This window comes from Scyliorhinus torazame, chromosome 1 (assembly GCF_047496885.1).
Source record: "Scyliorhinus torazame isolate Kashiwa2021f chromosome 1, sScyTor2.1, whole genome shotgun sequence".
Classification (NCBI taxonomy): Eukaryota; Metazoa; Chordata; class Chondrichthyes; order Carcharhiniformes; family Scyliorhinidae; genus Scyliorhinus; species Scyliorhinus torazame.
Genome location: NC_092707.1, coordinates 362,571,843 through 362,591,115, shown reverse-complemented (window position 1 = coordinate 362,591,115; position 19,273 = coordinate 362,571,843). Strand labels below are relative to the sequence as shown.

The 19,273-nt window shown below is 45.3% G+C and overlaps 1 protein-coding gene across 2 annotated transcripts in view; it reads right to left on the bottom strand.

The window, feature by feature from the left end:
• The window catches only part of LOC140426372 (tetratricopeptide repeat protein 7A-like), a 515,720-nt gene that overhangs the window by 118,061 nt on the left and 378,386 nt on the right, over positions 1–19,273 (bottom strand). The gene's annotated exons all lie outside the window — the stretch shown is intronic.

Here is a 19,273-nt window from a genome sequence, read left to right as displayed (position 1 = left end):
CCCCCCCCCACCTATTTTACCACCCTCCCTAATCTTATTGAAACATCTATAACCAGGAACCTCCAAAAACCATTTCTGCCCTTCTTCTATCCAAGTTTCCGTGATGGCCACCACATCGTAGTCCCAAGTACCGATCCATGCCTTAATTTCACCCACTTTATTCCTGATGCTTCTTGCGTTGAAGTATACACACTTCAACCCATCTCCATGCCTGCAAGTACTCTCCTTTGTCAGTATTACCTTCCCCACTGCCTCACTACAAGCTTTGACATCCTGAACATTGGCTACCTTAGTTGCTGGACTACAAATCCAGTTCCCATTCCCCTGCCAAATTAGTTTAAACCCTCCCGAAGAGTACTAGAAAACCTCCCTCCCAGGATATTGGTGCCCCTCTGGTTCGGATGCAACCCGTCCTGCTTATACAGGTCCCACATTCCCCAGAATGCACTCCAAATATCCAAATACCTGAAGCCCTCCCTCCTACACCATTCCTGCAGCTACGTGTTCAACTGCACTCTCTCCCTATTCCTAGCCTCGCTATCACGTGGCACCGGCAACAAACCAGAGATGATAACTCTGTCCTGGCTTTTAACTTTCAGCCTAACTCCCTAAACCCGTTTATTACATCCACACCCCTTTTCCTACCTACGTCGTTGGTACCAATGTGCACCACGACTTCTGGCTGCTCCCCCTCCCCCTTAAGGATCCTGAAGACACGATCCGAGACATCCCTGGCCCTGGCACCCGGGAGGCAACATACCTTCCGGGAGTCTCGCTCTGTATTCATAAACCAACCATTTCTGCCCTCTTCACCGGTTGGATCGTCTCCAGATAAAAGATCAAAGTGCATTTTCTTCTTTAGCACAGACGTACTTCCAACCACTCCAGTGAGAAACTTATGCTAATCAAAGAAACCTGACCTCCCTTCACTGCACAGTCATTTTCAGCATCAGTAACGATGACAAAAACACGTGAGAAATGCAGGAAAGAAAGACATAAAAACGTGTGTATGCACGTGGACACTAGGGAAATAAGCAAACAAAACAGTTAAAGACTAAAGGAGGCATTTGAGGTGGAGATAGTAAGAACAATGCAAATGCTGGAGCACCATGAATTTAAAACAGAAAATGCTGGTAATGCACATCAGGGCAGTCAAGCATCTGAAAGAAAATAACATTGTGGTTCACTGAAAAGTGAACCCATTATTCCTTGTTCAGTGCCCGACCAATCCCCACTTTGCATTTCAATCACTTTTTGTTCTTATTTTGAGAAACAAAATAGATTTAATGAAAATAGATTGCGGGAAAGACAATAAATCTATTTCTTCTCCTTAGTCCTTTGTGGTCCAATTTCTGATGCAGTAACTGCGAAAAGAAATTTCAGTTATTGAGAAAAAGAAGTCGTGGGGCGGGATTCTCCAAGCCTCCGTGCCAAAACCGTGCTTGCCGCGGGGCAGAGAATGGGGCGCCAGACCCGCGATCGGGTCCGACGCCTTCCTGCAATTCCCCGCAGACTGGAGAATCGCCGCCAGTTGCGCGCACGGGGTCGACGCGGCACTGTTCGGGGGCCATTGAAAGGGCCCGCCGCAGCGATTCTCAGCCGGCAGCTGGCCATATTCCCGCCGGCGTGGTTCCCTCATGGTTCCACCTGGGGGGAGCTCGGAGTGGCGGCTGCGGACACATTCTGCGGCCGCCCTGGTGGGGGGCAGGGGAGATGTCACCGGAAGGGAGGGTGGGGGGAGGGGGGGCCTCCAGGCCAGCCAGGGTTCCAATCGGGGGCCACTGATCGGCGTGCGCGCACGATCTGAGGGGGGTCTATATTGTTGGGGCCTTCCCACTGTGTGGGTCCGCCATGTTGGCCTCTCACATCTTTTGTTCTCTCTGGGGACTACAATTCGCACTCTTTTCCCTTGGTTTCTGTGGCCATTAGCACCCCATTTCCTGGGTTTCTGTGGCTATGACTCATCTTTCATTCTCACTCCACAGTATAAATATTCCCCACATTCTCTGTCTGTTAGCTTTGACAAAGAGTCATCGGGGCTCGAAACGTTAGCTCTTTTCTCTCCCTACAGATGCTGCCAGACCTGCTGAGATTTTCCAGCACTTTCTCTTTTGTTTCAGATTCCAGCATCCGTAGTAATTTGCTTTTGTCCCAGAACAATGCTGCATTTTGTTTTCAGTTTTGCTTTGTTTGACAGTTCATGTGGTTACTGGTCTATCACTCTTAGAGAAAGTCCATTGGAGTTTGGCAGCCAGGCCCACTATTGCAGCAAAAGAAGGTAGCTTTAGTTTACATCTCCTGTGCTGTCTATGACCAGAGAGTGGGAGTGGTTGACAGGGATAGGCCAGTGAATGCTCAACAGTTCATATCACTCCCATCACTAAGAATATCTATTAGCACCTCTGTAACAGCACCCAACTGTGCGTCTGCCTCAGTTCATCTGCTGCTAAAGCCTCCTTTCATGTCTTTGTTAGCTCTAGACTGGACGACTGTAATACACTCCAGACCGGCCTCCCACTTCAGACCGGCCTCACATTCTACCTTCCATATATTTGTGGCCATCTAAAACTCTGCTGCCCATGTCTCTTCACGCAGCGAGCCCCATTCACCTATATTCCCTGTGCATGCTGACTTGCGTTAAATTCAAGTCAATCTAAGCCTCAATTTTAAAAATCTGATCCTTGTTATCAAATCCTTCACGATCTCCTTTCTCCATTTCTGCAATCTCCCCCAGCTGCAGAACCCTCCAAGATAACTGTGCTCCTCTAATTCTGGACTCGAGCATTTTAATCGTTTTACCAGTGGTGGTTGTCCCTTCAGCTGCCTAGATCCTAAGCTCTGCGTTTCCCTCCCTTAACCTCTCCTCCTCGTTAACTCTTTTCCCTCCTTCAAGGCATTGCCTAAAAGGTATATCTTTTTCAGAACTACAGAATTGTTACAGCGCAGAATAATTATGGCACAGAAAGAGGCCATTCATCCCATTCAATTCTATCCTTTCTATGCCGCTCATGACTTCGGACAATTCAATTAAGTCACCCCTTAGCCGTCTCTGTTCTAAGGAAAACAACCCTAGCCTTTTCAATCTATCCTCATAACTGCTATTTTCAAGCCCATGCAACATCCTTGTAAATCTCCTCTGCACTCGCTCCAGAGCAATCATATCTTTCCTGTAATGTGGTGACCAGAACTGTAAACAAAATTCCAGCTGTGGCTTAACCAGCGTTTTATACATTTCCAGCAGTGCATCCCTGCTTTTGTATTTAATACCTTTTCCAATAAAGGAAAGTATTCCATATGCTTTCTTTGCCACCTTATCCACCTGTCCTGCCACCTCAGGGACCCGTGGACATGCACTCCAGGGTCTCTCACTTCCTCTTCCCCGTTAATTGAGTATTCCTTTTCTTTATTTGTCCTCCCTCACACTTCTCTAGATTGAATTCCATTTGTCACTTTTCTGCCCACTCAACAAAATTACTGCTGTCATTCTGGAGACAATGGCTATCCTCTCCACCATCAACCAAATGGCCAATTTTTGTGTCATCTGCAAATTTCCCAGTCATGCTTCCCACTTTCATACCAATGGGATGAAACACCTGTCTTTTCATCTAACTAACAAATCCCCTCTCACCACTGCTCTTCCTTTCTATATCCTCCCCTCCTGTATAGCAGAGCCACCCGTGGTACCACAAACCTGGCTCTGACTGCACTCCTCCAAGGGGCCAATTGGCAAGCAGGATCCCAGGTGACTCAGCACTATCTGCCTATTCTCTTGGGCTGCCTGGTGGTCACCCATTTCCTTTCTGCCTCCAGTCTCCTAAGCTGCTGTGTGATCACCCTGAATTTGTTATCCACGTAGTTCTTAGCCTCATGGATGCACCACAGTGACTCCAGCCACTGCTTGAACTCCAAATCCCAGAGCTCAGGTTTCTGCAGCTGGTGACACTTAGTGCACATGGTCACCAGTAGCATCCATGACTTCCCACATATTACAGGATATGTATTCCACACGATTTCTTATTTAAATCTAAGCTTCATTTGTTTTAAATGCATTTTTCTAATTTTCAGCTGCTTAAAGACATTCCCGAACAAGAGTTTTTCACAAACCAATGAACCTATGTCCTATGAGTCACTCTTCAACTATATTCAGCACTTTCATGCAGCTTTTCAACTCCTGGTCTCCTGGAGGCGGAGAAAGGTAGAAAAAGAAAAGAGCAACTTCCTTATCTCCTCACCTCATTTCCTTACTCACCAAACTCTCAGTAATTACACTCCATGTCACTGCACGTAACCTCTCTTGTTTTTACTACTGAGATTCAGATGATTCTACTATCTGCAGGTACAGAACCAGATTAGGCCAGTTACTTATCTCACCTGCCCTCCGGTAGAGAGCTTGATTAGCCCTGCCGCAGCCTGGAAGAAATTCAAAACAGGAAATTTAAGTTTAATGCTAAATTGCAAGCAAGCAATACGAAAAGAAATGAACCCATAAAATTTCACTCCCTTAATCACCAAACCTGCAGTAATTGCGCTCAATTTCAGAAGGAGGTCTTCGGCCCATTGTGTCTACTCAACTCTCCGAATGATCAATTCACCTAGTGCCATTTCCCCGCCCTCTCCCCATAACTTTGTAGATTTTCCCTTTCAGATAACAATCTAATTTCCTTTTGAATGCCTCGATTTATCCTGCCTCCACTACACTCTGAAGCAGTGCATTCCAGGTCCCAGACACTCATTTCGTGAAAAGGATTCCCTCATGTTGCCAATTACTTTAAATCTGTGTCCTCTCACTCTTGATCATTCCACCAGTGGGAACCGTTTCTCCTTATTTACTCTGTTCTGACCCCATATTATTTTGAATACTTCTATCAGATCTCCTCTCAGCCTTCTCTTCTTCTAGGAGAACAGTCCCAACTTCTCTTTCTAACTGAGGTTCTTTATCCCTGGAGTCATTCCCATGAATGTTTTCTTCATTCTCTCCAATGCTATCAATCTTTCCTAAAGCACGGTGCCCTGAACTGGACGCAATACTCCAGCTAAGGTTGAACCAGAGGACAACCGGTGGCGTGATGTAAGGGGAGGACATGCATGAGGTGGCTCCCGCTGGAAAGCTTATCTTTTTACCCTCTTTTCTGGTGCCACAAACTGTTTACTTTTCAAAAACACTGGTAATTTAGAATAGAGCTTATACCTTTCTCAGATGCCTCGGAGAGATGAAACCGAGGAGTCCAGCCGAAATCCGTTGACAGACTCTGAAGCCTCACAGGATTCTTCTTGAAGTATGATGGTGGAGGTGGGTTCTCCCTTTACGACTACTCCATTTGCTGTAGATTAGTGATGCCCAAATCTATTTGGGGAGAAGGGAGGCTCGCTCGTTCAATGCCTCTACTCTTCATGCCATAATTACTGTACCACTGCCCTTCTCTCCTGCTAGATTTTCCATAAATCTGGTGGTGGTTTCCTCTCTTGGGATTTGAAAACAGTTTTGGCATCACTTTAAGCTGGATCGAGCCCCAACTGCTCCTGCGTCATCTGGCTCTGAGAGCCCTGGCTGCTCCCCAATGTGTGTAGCATGGTGTCAACGCCCTCGGCGATGCTCATCAGTGGCTGCGACATGCTCTGCAGTACCGTGGCAATGCCCACCTGGGACACGCTCCACAGCACCTTGGCTATGCCCACCTGGGACTGGGACATGATCCACAGTGCCTTATCAAGATCCATCTGGTACTGGTCCCACAGGTGATTGGGACATGCTGTTGAGGCACTCAGCCATGGCCATCACTGAGTGAGTCACGCCTTGGACACCCCCACTCATGCTGCCGACGCGCTCGCCACCCTGGCAATATTAGCCTCGGTGCCATGCATTGCTGGCACCATCTCCTGCCCCTGTAGCCCCTGCGGCTCCTCTGTTCGACTATGGACCGCTGGATTGTCGCTGACATCCCCTTCTGAATCGCATGGCCACACCCTCTCATCTTTATCAGCTCCAGGATCAGGGGCTCAGGATCTGACTGCGACCCAGCTTGGTCCCGGGATCCAGCAGACTTCTGACTTCTCTCTCACCTGGGCGTTCCTGTCTCTACCTGATGCGCATCAGCAGCTGTGTGGTGCTCACCAGAATGTGCCCCAGAAGCCTGACCACTAACGTTGCCCAACTAGGTGTGTATTTCAGTGCTGGTGGGGATGACAACTGTGCCATGAATATGGCGCCATCGGCTTGAGAATGGACATGGAGTCAGTGGGAGGGGTAGGTCAGTTTGCATGGCATTAACAACTCATGTTTATAATTTCATCTGTGTGGGGGCCAGTGGATCCTCACCTCTGTGCCAACCTCTACAGTGGTCACTGATCTGTCCTTGACCACTTCAGCAGACCCATTCCTCATAAGGGTGAGGGCTCTGATGTCTGGCACCCCTCCTTCCTCTCCAGACGGCTGTAGGCCAACTTCTTCTGTGGGAACACAGAGGGGGCACGTGTGGTTCATCACGGGGGTGGGGAGAATGAGAGAGGAATGGGGCGGCATGGGCAGCACTGCTGGACATTGGTTTGCCGGAGTGAGGGAACAGTGCTGGGAGGGGCAATGCCAGGTGCATTCTCTTGGGGGGAGGTGTGTTGGGGGGGGGGGGGGGGGGGGGCGGTTGGGGGTCTGTTGCTAACTTACCCGGGCAACCCGGTGGAGGTCATTGACCCGGTCCTCCTGGTCACACTCCCCGAGCTGACTGCCGTTGCCACTTCCTCCCAGGCGGCACTGGCTGCCCTGTGGCTGACCTTTTGAGACCCTTGGGGAAATTGGGCATCCTGTCTGGCCTTGATGTTTCAAGTAGTCTGCCCAGATCGTTATCGCCGAATCGTGGGGCTGATCGTCTCGGCCGGCTATGTGTGGTAGGGTGTGCAGGAGCGGTTTAAGTGCTGCCCTCCCTTGTTAGCAGGGGGCTAGCGAGAGTGGTCCCGGCGACTCAGCCGCTGGGACCATCACATTTACGGCGTGAAGCCCATGGGGCTTCGTTAAGTGAACCAATTAACGTTTTATCGCAGTAACGGCCTCACCGGGCCGGGGGTTGGGAAGCTCGTGGCAGTTCTGCCCACTACCACACGAGAAACTTTATGGATGAGTCGTGTCCATTGTGTTTAGGTTTTAGTTTGTATTTTTTATTGGGGATTTGTTGTAACTTTTGACTTCGTACCCTTACATCCTTGTGGGTTGATTGCTTGTTATATTGTTAATATATAAAACATCAATAAATATACTTTAAGAAAAGTTGAACCAGTGTCTTATGCACATATACGCCCAGGACCCTCTGCTCATACACCTCCTTCAGAGTTGTATCCTTTATTTTATATTGTTTCTCCATGATCTTCCTATAAAAATGAATTACTTCACACTTCTCTGCACTGAACTTCATCTGTCACTTATCTACCATGACACAAAATTGTCCATGTCCTTTTGAAATTCCGCACTATCCTCCTCACAGTTGTCATTGTTTCCAAGTTTTTAACCAAGACTTTAGTTACCTGCCCTATTACTGCCTTATGTCGCTCTTGCGTGGCACCTCAGGATAATCTGTTAGATTAAAGATGTTATATAAATACAAGTTGTTGTTCTTTGACTCAACAATCACTCAGAGTTCATGGCAAAAATAAATAATTTGAATGTAATTATGTTTTATACAAGTGGAAAGTTGGATGGTACCAATCCTCTGCAAGGAATCTCCGAACCAATAACAATAAATAATTAATAACCATTTTTCTTAGTGTCACAAGTTGGCTTACATTAACACTTCAATGAAGTTACTGTGAAAAGCCCCTAGTCGCCACATTCCGGAACCTGTTTGTGTACACTGAGGGAGAATTCAGAATGCCCAATTCACCTAACAAGCAAATCTTTCGGGACTTGTGGGAGGAAACCGGAGCACCCAGAGAAAACGCACGCAGACACGGGGAGAAAGTGCAGACTCCGCACAAACAGTGACCCAAGCTGGGAATCAAACCCAGATTCCTGGCGCTGTGAAGCAACAGTGCTAACCACTGTGCTACCGGGAACCAGTTGCCTTTGGCGGGATAGCATACAGGGCAAACTTTGTGAAAGTGAGGTAGAGATGCAAAGAGGTGTAGGGAGGTAGTTCCAGAACTTGGGGCCTGGGCAACAGAAGGCATGGTCATCCATAGAGGAGTGATTAAAATTATGAATGCAGAGGAGCACAGATATCTAGGAGAGCTGTTGTGCTTTAACAGGTTGCAAGGATAGAGAGAGGCAAAGCCTTGGAGGGATTTGAAAACACTGAGAATTTTAGAATGAAAACATTGCTTGACTGGGAACCAATGTAGGTCAGGGGTGACAGGGGGACAGGACTGCAAGCTAAGACAGGGCTAGCAAAGTTTTGAATGACCTCAAGTTTACGGAGGATAGAATGTGTGAGAAAAGCCAGGAATTATTGGCTGGCTACTTCTGCTGCATTCGTAAAGAGTGCACCTGAAGATTGGTATCTGTATTATGAAAGTGTACCTGGCTGTAGCAGACTTTTTACATTCCTAGCATTAATTGATCCTTTCTTGGAATTATGGTGATTGATAATTTACATGTTTTCAATTCTATTCAACAATTTGTTTTTCTGCTTCTTGATGCCAATAGACAGCCATAGATTGAACCTTGGATATTCTCTCCTCCCTTTATGCAGCTATCAACATTTTTCGGTGGAATAGTTCGGTACTCAAAAGGGACCACCGGAATTTGAGCCATTAAGTTCAACTTCCTAAACGCTTCTGTTATTCTTAAGCAAATGTTTATTAGCTAAGGGTGTCGAGTATGATATCAGCCTGGAGATCGTTTTTTTCAATTGTAGGTGAAAGGGTAAGACACAAGATGACATTATTGAGGAGGAGATAAAATGAAGAAATACTGGTAAATCTCAACAAAAGAACCTAGAAATTTGGAAAAGAAACTTAAATAGATCTCCCTGCATTCCCGAGAAACTAGAACAGTCCCTATGGATTGGAATGTAGCAAATGTAACTGCTATTGAAAAATGAGAGAGAACAGGAAATGATAAGCCAATTAGCTTGACATCAGGATTCGGAAAAAAGCTAGAATTTATCATTAAGGGGGTGGCAACAGGATACTTAGAAAATCATGTATTCGGCTGAAGGGGGGATGGTTTTATAAAGGGGAAATCACGTTTGACAAATCTATTAGAGTTTTCCGAGGGCGTAACTAGCAGCTTGGATTAAAGGGAAGATTGTAGATATCATATCTGGATTTTCAAAAGGCATTTGATAAGGTGTCACATAAGAGATAGTTACACAAGATTAGTACTTTGTTTGCACTTAATATATGAGCATGGGTTGAGGATTGATTAATGTACAGAAAATAGAGAGTAGTATAAAGGGGTTATTTTCAGGTCAGCAGTTTATAACTAATGAGATGCTGCAAAGAACAGTGATTAGGCCTCATCTATCAATAACCTTTATCAATTCGATGAGGAGATGAGTAAAACAAATATAATGTATTCAAGTTTGCGGATGATACAAAGCTATGAGTGGATGTAAATTATTAGAAGGAGAGTAAAAGATAGATAGAGATAGATAGAGTGGGTAAAAAACTGGTACATGGGGTATTATTTGGGGAAAAGTCAAATTATCCAACTTGGGAGGAAGAAGAGAAAAGCAAAATATTTTTTCAATGGTTAGAGACTAATAAATGTCAGCTTTCATAGCTGTCTTTTGCAAGACTTTCATTCAGAACATAAACACTAGCATGGACCAGCTGAGTTGAATAATAGATTTCTGTGTTGTAAGATTCTATGTAATAAAATGTCAGTATTCACAACACCAATCATGCCTGGAGGTCGAAATTTCAGCAGCATAAACATGAAAACACCTTTAACATTTTGCAGTAGCTTGAGCTTCAGGCCAGCCCTGATTTTTACCACTCGTCAACATTCTGCCAGTCTGTCACACGGCACTTTAGAAAACCGCCATATTGCACCACCATCTACGCAGAAACTTAGTGCAGTAGGCAGAAAGTAATATTGATGCATTGTGTTTCAAAGGGACAGGGCTCAAGCTGTTTAAATAATTTATTTGAAACACTTAATCAATTGAATACCATTTAGCAGCTTTAATATAACAAATATAACAAACAATTTGCTGCCATCTAAAGGTGAAAATGTATAGTCCCCTTCCTTAAAAACGCAAGGCCTGATCAGAACCTTGTTCTACTTTTACACTGTAAACAGATAAGCACAAATGAACAAACAATTAACATTATTTGAGTGAAAGGAATTTTAAAGCAATATCTTTTGGGGGCGGGGGGGGGGGGGGGGGTGTAACTATGTACTCCCACTTTTTAATATTGCCAGGTTACATTTTCTTAGGCAATTAAATAGCGATCTTATTTGATAACCAGAAGGAGAACCTCTATGTGATTTTTATCCTCTTTATTAAGGGAATAATTGTATCAATTGTTATGTCCTGCACTTATCCAACTGAGATCAGCTAGTACAGCACAGGCTGAAAACCAAGCCTCAAACCCTCAATACTATTCTAGCCCTGTAGGCTATCAGGAAGCATTGCATTGTGAATCTATAATCAACCCTTAAGAGAGCGGGGGAGCAGCAGAGGGAGAAGGAAGCAGGAAAGCGTGGTGAAGGGAGTGGGAGGAAGTGTGAGACAGCAGCAGCCAGAGCCTGACAACAGAGGCAGGAAGGAGCACCGCAGAGCGGGGAGCGGGGGAGGGAGCCAAGAGTTGTGTTGTGCGTTCTTTTCTCCCTGTTAGATCTGTACCAACTTTGATGGAGGCAGCTGCCTGGAACATTGCTGTCAGTGACATCACAGTGCTGCAACTGCATGTCTGGGGACTGCATCGCTGCATCAACCAACGTAGCCTCCTTTTTTCCTTCTCCTTTTGTTCCCCTAATTGCTCCTGGCCTCCAATTATGTTTCCACACAGTATCACTGTGTAGCTGGGAAAGTGGGGGAGAAACTGTGGCCAAGAAGAAACATACATATTGAGGTCTCTGTACATATATTGTCCAATTCTCTATTTCCCAAGTAGTTAAAGTTCAGCACTAGATTCAAGAATTTCGTAACTACATGGATGTATTTTTTTGACTGCTTTTGTGATTGATTGGAAGAAACACAACTTGACAGTTCAAGGGAACATAAGAGTTGCAAGAAATGAGGGCACCATGTAATTTTATTTATTTAACAAATGCAAATTCCCTCAGCCAAGTACTTTATTCCGGTTCTGCTGAGTGTCGGATAGGCCTATGCTGTGTCTGGATGGGACATTCATCTATGATGTGGTGCATAGTTTGCTCTATCCCACAGGCACACAGGGGGCTGGCACTAATGCCAGATTATTGGTAGTGTGGATGAGCAGAGAGATCTCGATGTCCATGTACATAGATCCCTGAAAGTTGCCACCCAGGTTGAGAGGGTTGTTAAGAAGGCGTACGGTGTGTTAGCTTTTATTGGTAGAGGGATTGAGTTTCGGAGCCATGAGGTCATGTTGCAGCTGTACAAAACTCTGGTGCGGCCGCATTTGGAGTATTGTGTGTAATTCTGGTCGCCGCATTATAGGAAGGATGTGGAAGCATTGGAAAGTGTGCAGAGGAGATTTACCAGAATGTTGCCTGGTATGGAGGGAAGATCTTATGAGGAAAGGCTGAGGGACTTGAGGCTGTTTTCGTTAGAGAGAAGAAGGTTAAGAGGTGACTTAATTGAGGCATACAAGATGATCAGAGAATTGGATAGGGTGGACAGTGAGAGCCTTTTTCCTTGGATGGTGATGTCTAGCACGAGGGGACATAGCTTTAAATTGAGGGGAGATAGATATAGGACAGATGTCAGAGGTAGGTTCTTTACTCAGAGAGTAGTAAGGGCGTGGAATGCCCTGCCTGCAACAGTAGTGGACTCGCCAACACTAAGGGCATTCAAATGGTCATTGGATAGACATATGGACGATAAGGGAATAGTGTAGATGGGTTTTAGAGTGGTTTCACAGGTCGGCGCAACATCGAGAGCCGAAGGGCCTGTACTGCGCTGTAATGTTCTATGTTCTCAGTGGAGGTGGGCCAAGCAGGGGCTATAGCTGGTCCTGAACCTGTTGAGGGTGGACTACTCTTTCCTTGGAAGATTGAAACCAGGCAGCTGTTGGGTTGGGTTTGAGAGCAAGGTACCTATTTGTCATGACTAATGATTCCTATTCATGTGTCCAGGTGGAATTTGCATTAAAGTCCTGTGTGGGAGGTCTTTTCCAGATCGGCCTTCTTATAATTACACTTAATAATGATAAAATGTCACATCTACTTTAAATGATGGCAATTATTTGCTTATACTGTAATTTCTAGTACACTGTTTTTGCTGGTATAATTGCTTTTGTGTTATAATCAGCTGGATCAATATTTGAACTAAAACAAATGACACATTCTTGCCATAAATGATGATGTCTGCCCTTAAAATATAAAATTTACAGTACGACTGATACTGCAGACAACACTGCCTGTCTGTAAAAATTAAGCTGCACAATGTTCTGGTTTCAACCTTGCTTTGTGAAACTGGGGAAGCTGCAAGGTCAGATGTAGCTACAAAGCCTGATTCTGTGTATCACAGCAACCAGTAATTATCAATTGAGATTTAGATAAATAAGCTTCATTTTCCAAAGACGTCTTCTTCGATTTTAACTGCGAACTCTATTTCACTCTCCACAGTTGCTACAGGACCTGCTGAATTTATTTTAGCACTCTGCTTTTATTTCAGCCTTGCTTTGTTGTCTATAATAAACACATATAAAACAGAGTTCACCTTCTGGGGCATAACCGCAATTTACTATCATTGTTTAATTTGGATTCTGGGAGTCCAAAGTCTGTGAACTGCCAACCTAGCATCTGTATCCTTAGCTCCCTTATACCTGCAGCAGATTCACTGCCCCAGCGCTTAATGGTCAGATAAAATTACTGCACGGATTAGGAAGCTGGATTTTGTAATGTAAATGCCTGGAATCAAACCTTCTGAAATATTAACTCGAACAACATCAATATAACAAGAGCATAGAATAGGACAGCTGATACATGTTATTCTCCCATATAGTGGTTTTTTGAATAGTCATTCATGGGATGTAGGCATCTCTGGTTAGGCCAACATTTATTGCCCATCCTTAGTTGCTCTTCAGAGGGTGGTGCCTTCTTGAACTGCTGCAGTCCTTGAGGTGTAGATACATCCACTGTGCTGTTAGGGAGGGTGTTCCAAGATGTTATCCCAGCGACAGTGAAGGAATGGTTATATATTTCCAAGTCAGGATGGTGAGTGAGTTGGAGGGGAACTTCCAAGTGGTGGGCTATTGTCCTTCTAGATGGTAGTGGTCCTGAGTTTGGAAGGTTCTGTCTGAGGAATCTTGATGAGTTACTGCAATGCATCTGCCACTGTTCGTCAGTGGTGGAGGGTTTGAATGTTTGTGGAAGAGGGAGCAATCAAGCGGGCTGCTTTGTCCTGGATGGTGTTGAGCTTCTTGAGTGTTGCTGGAGCTATACTCATCCAGGCAAGTGGAGAGTATTCCATTACACTCCTGACTTGTGCCTTGGTACTGAGAATGAAGTTAAAGTGAAACACAAATGCTGGATATCTGAAATATAACTTCAAAAGCACCAACATTTTCAGAACTTCCTCCCTTTTCTTTGAATTACTTCTATAAATTAGCTGATGTTTTTTATTGCTGAAACGTGTACGAAGTCAGTCAAGCAATGGGAGATCCCATGCTGAATCTCAAAACTGCAGTGTTTTCAGCAAATTTGACAAACGCGAACTCAATAAATCTATTCCATTGCTAAAATCTACTCTAGGAAGCTCATTTGTTTTCTTTTGTGCCAAACACTTAAACTGCTCAATAGTATGGGAAAAAAACCAAGCCGGATGATTAGAAGTTCAATGTAAAACTCTCCCAACTTCCTTCTTGTGTGATTGACAGGTTACAAGAAAAACAAATCAGATGATGATGTGTTGGGTGTTCTGGATCACATACAGGTCACCAACACTTGAAGTAGGGCAACACTATTTTATTAAAAGGTTAACTATTTAAACATACTTGAACTGTGGGTAAATACGATACTAGCTTTAACTAAAGACCTTTGTCTTGTCCTAACCAGTTGATGCACTCAGCACATGGTGAATGTCTGTGTTGCAGGCTGTGGGCTCTGTGCTCCTAGCTAGCTGCTACTCGAATGAGCGGGAACTCTGATGTCCCCTGTCTTTATAGTGCGTGTGCTCTCACTGGTGATTGGCTGCGGTGTTGTGTATGTTGATCGGTCCCACTGTGTGTCCATCAGTGTGTGTCTGCACCATGATATACTGGTGTATATTATGACAGATGATAGGTAATCGTTCACAAACACCCAACCTGCAAACTCATTCTCTGTCATAACCTTTATCGTTTTTCCTCTCAACGTTACAATAAATAGTGCTCCTTGGAGTAGACTTCTGCTGTTTCTCCTAGACTCCAAATGCATCTACTCCTTACATCTTCTCCCCCTCATTCCATCCTCACTGCACTTGCATTTCAGATCTGTGTCCGATCAGCAACAAAACCCTTTACATGAATTTGGATAATACTGCAATGCTATATTTCATGATTTTGTGCTTCCAGCATGAAACCACGTGCACAGGAAGTGCAAATCGTATCTACCTCCACGCTATTTGACTGTGGCTTCCCTTAAATAACCCAAGTATTTTCAATGATAATCAATTTGTTCCTTTTTTCTTTAAAAGGACGCAAATCTTGAGTAAATAGATAGAATCACACTGTAAAGAATAGGATATTTGGCCTAACAGGTCAAATGCTCTACATGAGCCCCCTCCTACATTATATATAAATCACTTCAGAAGACTCAATTTATAAAAATGTACAATCATTTAACAGATCAAAACACTGCTTAAATTCAATCTTTTGAAGACAGTTTCATGATCCAAATGTCAAAGGCACTCATAGGATGGTTATATCAGACAAGGGAAATATATTGACTAATGTTTCTTATGTAAACTTCACTGACCTACTAACTGAAAGGATGAGCTAATTTATTTAAACAAATTAAACGGAGGTGATTCAGATAAAGAAAATGTCCGTAGAGCATGTAGATGGGCAGTGTGGTGGGAACTGCTCTTAAAAAACTATTAGTAGCAGTCTTCCTTCCATGTTTCCTTCAAGACCTGACTGTGTTTAGCTATCAAACAGAGTTTAAAAAGTTGCAATTTCACAGGAGGCCTTAAGGATGAATGACTTTGATGTCTCAAAATATGTCAGAGTTCTGGCCTCGGGTAACTGCCTGTGTGGAGTTTGCACTTTCTCCCCCTGTCTGCCTGGGTTTCCTTCGGGTGCTCTGGTTTCCTCCCACAGTCCAAAGAAGTGCAGATTAGGTTGATTGGCTATGCTAAATTGCCCCTGAGTGTCCAAAAGGTCACAGAATCATCGAATTTACAGTGCAGAAGGAGGCCATTCGGCCCTTCAAGTCTGCACCAGCCCTTGGAAAGAGCACCCCACTTAAGCCCACGCCTCCACCATATCCCTGTAACCCCGTAACTCAGTAACCCCACCCAACCGTTTTGGACACTAAGGCCAATTTATCATGGCCAATCCACCTAACCTGCACATCTTTGGACTGTGGGAGGAAACCAGAGCACCCGGAGGAAGCCCACGCAGACGCGGGGAGAACGTGCAGACTCCGCACAGACAGTGACCCAAGCCGGGAATCAAACTTGGGACCCTGGAGCTGTGGAGCAACTATGCTAATCACTGTGCTACCGTGCTGCCTAGGTGGGGTTACTGGGTTACGGGTATAGAGTAGAGGCGTGGGCTTAAGTAGGGTGCTTTTTCCAAGTGCCAGTGTAGACTCAATGGGCCAAATGGTCTCCTTCTGTACTGTAAGGATTCTATGATTCTGCTAACTCATTTTGAGGGAGGTTATCATTTAATTAATGCCACAATCAATTATATTTCAAAATTTAGAATTGAAACAAATAACTAGAAATTCAGGTCAGACCAGTCAATAACTGAAAGAGAACAACAGTTTAAGGTTCTGATGAGAGATTTTAGTTCTGATAAGGGGACCTGTGCAAAGATACGAAGTCGGTTAAGATTATATTCATTGGAGTTTAGAAGAGTGGGAGGGGATCTCATAGAAACTTACAAAATTCTAACAGGATTAGACTGGGTAGATTCAGAAAGAATGTTCCCAATGGTGGGGGACCGAGGGGTCATAGTTTGAGGATAAGGGGTAAACCTTTTAGAACTGAGGTGAGGAGAAATTTCTTCACCCAGAGAGTGGTGAATCTGTGGAATTCACTACCACGGAACGTAACCAAAACTTTGTGTAATTCAAAAAAATTAGATATAGGTCTTGGGGCAAGGAATATTTGGAAGGGGGGGTGGGGTGGAGGAGGCAGGATCAGGATATTGAACTTGATGATCTGCCATGATCATAATATGACCATAAGACATAGGAGCAGAATTAGGCCCATCAGGCCTGCTCCGCCATTCAATTATAGCTGATATGTTTCTCATCCCCAATCTCCTGCCTTCTCCCCATAACCCTTGATCCCATTATTTATTTATTTATTTTTGTTAAATTTAGAGTGCCCAATTCATTTTTTCCAATTAAGGGGCAATTTAGTGTGGCAATCCACCTAGCCTGCACATCTTTCGGTTGTGGAGGGCGAAACCCACGCAAACACGGGGAGAATGTGCAAACTCCACACAAACAGTGACCCAAGGCCGGGACCGAACCTGGGACCTCAGCCCGGTGAGGCAGTAATGCCTTGATCCCCTTATTAATCAAAACCTATCTATCTCTGTCTTAAAGACACCCAGTGATTTGGCCTCCACAACCTTCTGTGGTGATGAGTTCCACTGATTCCCCATCCTCTGGCTGAAGAAATTCCTCCTCATCTCAGTTGTAAAGGAGTGTCCCTAAGTCTCAGACTGTGGCCTTGGATGCTAGTTTTTCCTACAAGTGGAAACATCCTCTCCACGTTCACTCTATCTGTAAGTTTCTCTAAGATCCCCCCCTCATCCTTCTAAGCTCCAACGTGTACAGACCCAGAGTCCTCAACCGCTCCTCATGTGACAAGCTCTTCAATCAAGGGATCATTCTTGTGAACCACCTCTGGACCCTTTCCAAGGCCTGAACATCCTTCCTTAGATACGGGGGCCAAAACTGCTCACAATACTCCAAATAGGGCCTGACCAGAGCCAACTGAACCTGCATGTTAACTTTAAGAGAATCTTGAACTAGGACTCCCAAGTCCCTTTGTGCTTCTGATTTCCTAAGCCTTTTCCCGTTTAGAAAATAGTCTGTGCCTCCATTCTTCCTACCAAAGTGCATAACCTCACACATTTCCACATTGTATTCCATCTGCCACTTCTTTGCCCACTCTCCTAGCCTGTCCAAGTCCTTCTGTAGTTTCCTCAATACTATCTATCCCTCTACAGATCTTTGTATTATCTGCAAACATAGCAACAGTGCTCTTAGTTCCTTCTTCCAGATCATTAATGTATATTGTGAAAAGTTGTGGCCCCATCACCGACCTCTGACGCACACCACTATTACCGGCTGCCAACCTGAAAAAGACCCCTTTATCTCCACTGTCTGCCTTCTGCCAGTCAGCCAATCCTCTATCCATGACAGTATTTTATCCTGAACACCTTGGGCTCTTAACTTATTTAACAGCCTCCTACACGGCACCTTGTCAAAGACCTTCTGGAAATCCAAATAAATCACGTCCACTGGTTCTCCTTTGTCTAACTTCCTTGTTACATACTCAAAGAATTCTAACAGATTTGTTAGACATGACCTCCCCTTGACAAAGCCATGCTGACTCAGTCCTATTTTATCATGCACTTCCAATCTCCGCAATCTCATCTTTAATAACGGACCCTAAAATCTTACCAATGACTGAAGTCAGGCTAACCAGCCTATAATTTCCCGTCTTCTGCCTCACTCCCTTCTTACACAGCGGTGTTACATTAGCCATTTTCCAGTCCTCTGGGACCCTTCCTGCCTCCAATGATTCCTGAAAGATCATCACCTATGCCTCCAGAATCTCCTCAGCCATCACCTTTAGAACCCTGCGCTGTAGTCCATCCGGTCCAGGGGATTTATTCACCTTCAGACCTTTCAGTTTCCCCAGAATCTTTTCCTTAGTGAAGGCCACTACACTCACCTCTGCGCCCTGATTCTCCTGAAGTTATGGTATCCCACAGGAATCTTCCACCGTGAAGGCTGACACAAAGTAACTATTCAGTTCCTCTGCCAAATCTGTTTCCTATTACTACTTCTCCAGCCTATTTTTTCAGTGCTCCAATGTCTATTTTTGCCTCTCTGTTATCTTTTATATATTGAAAAAAACTCTTGATATCTTCTTTTATATTATTAGCTAGCTTACACTCATATTTCATCTTCTCCACCCTTACTGGTTTTCTAGTTGTTCTCTGCTTGCTTTTAATGGCTTCCCAATCCTCTGCCTTCCCAATAATCTCCCCACCTTGAATGCTTTTTCTTTTATGCTGTCCCTGGCTTCCCTTGTCAACCATGGATCCCTCGTCCTTCCCTGAGCATGTTTCCTCCTCGGGATGAATTTCTATTGTGCCCCCCCGAATAACCTCCCAAATCTCCTGCCATTGCTATTCCACTGTCTTCCCTGCTAGGCTCCCTTTCTAATCAACTCTGGCCAGTTCCTCCCTCATCTCTTTGTAGTTACCCTTATTCAATTGTAATACTTACACATCTGGGGCGAAATTCTCCCCCAACGGCGCGATGTCCACCGACTGCGCCAAACACGGCGCCAATCAGACGGGCATCGCGGCGGCCCAAAGGTGCGGAATGCTCCGCATCTTTGGCGGCCTAGCCCCAACATTGAGGGGCTAGGCCGACGCCGGAGGGATTTCCGCCCCGCCAGCTGGCGGAAATGGCGTTTGTTACCCCGCCAGCTGGCGCGGAAATGCGGCGCATGCGCGGGAGCGCCAGCAGCCGCTGACAGTTTCCCGGCTCATGCGCGGGAGCGTCAGCGGCCACTGTCAGTTTCCCGCGCATGCGCAGTGGGGAGAGTCTCTTCCGCCTCCGCCATGGTGGAGACCGTGGCGGAGGCGTAAGGGAAAGAGTGCCCCCACGGCACAGGCCCGCCCGCGGATCGGTGGGCCCCGATCTCCCCGCGCCCCCCCCCAGGACCCCGGAGCCCGCCCACGCCGCCTGGTCCCGCCGGTAAATACCAGGTTTGATTTACGCCGGCGGGACAGG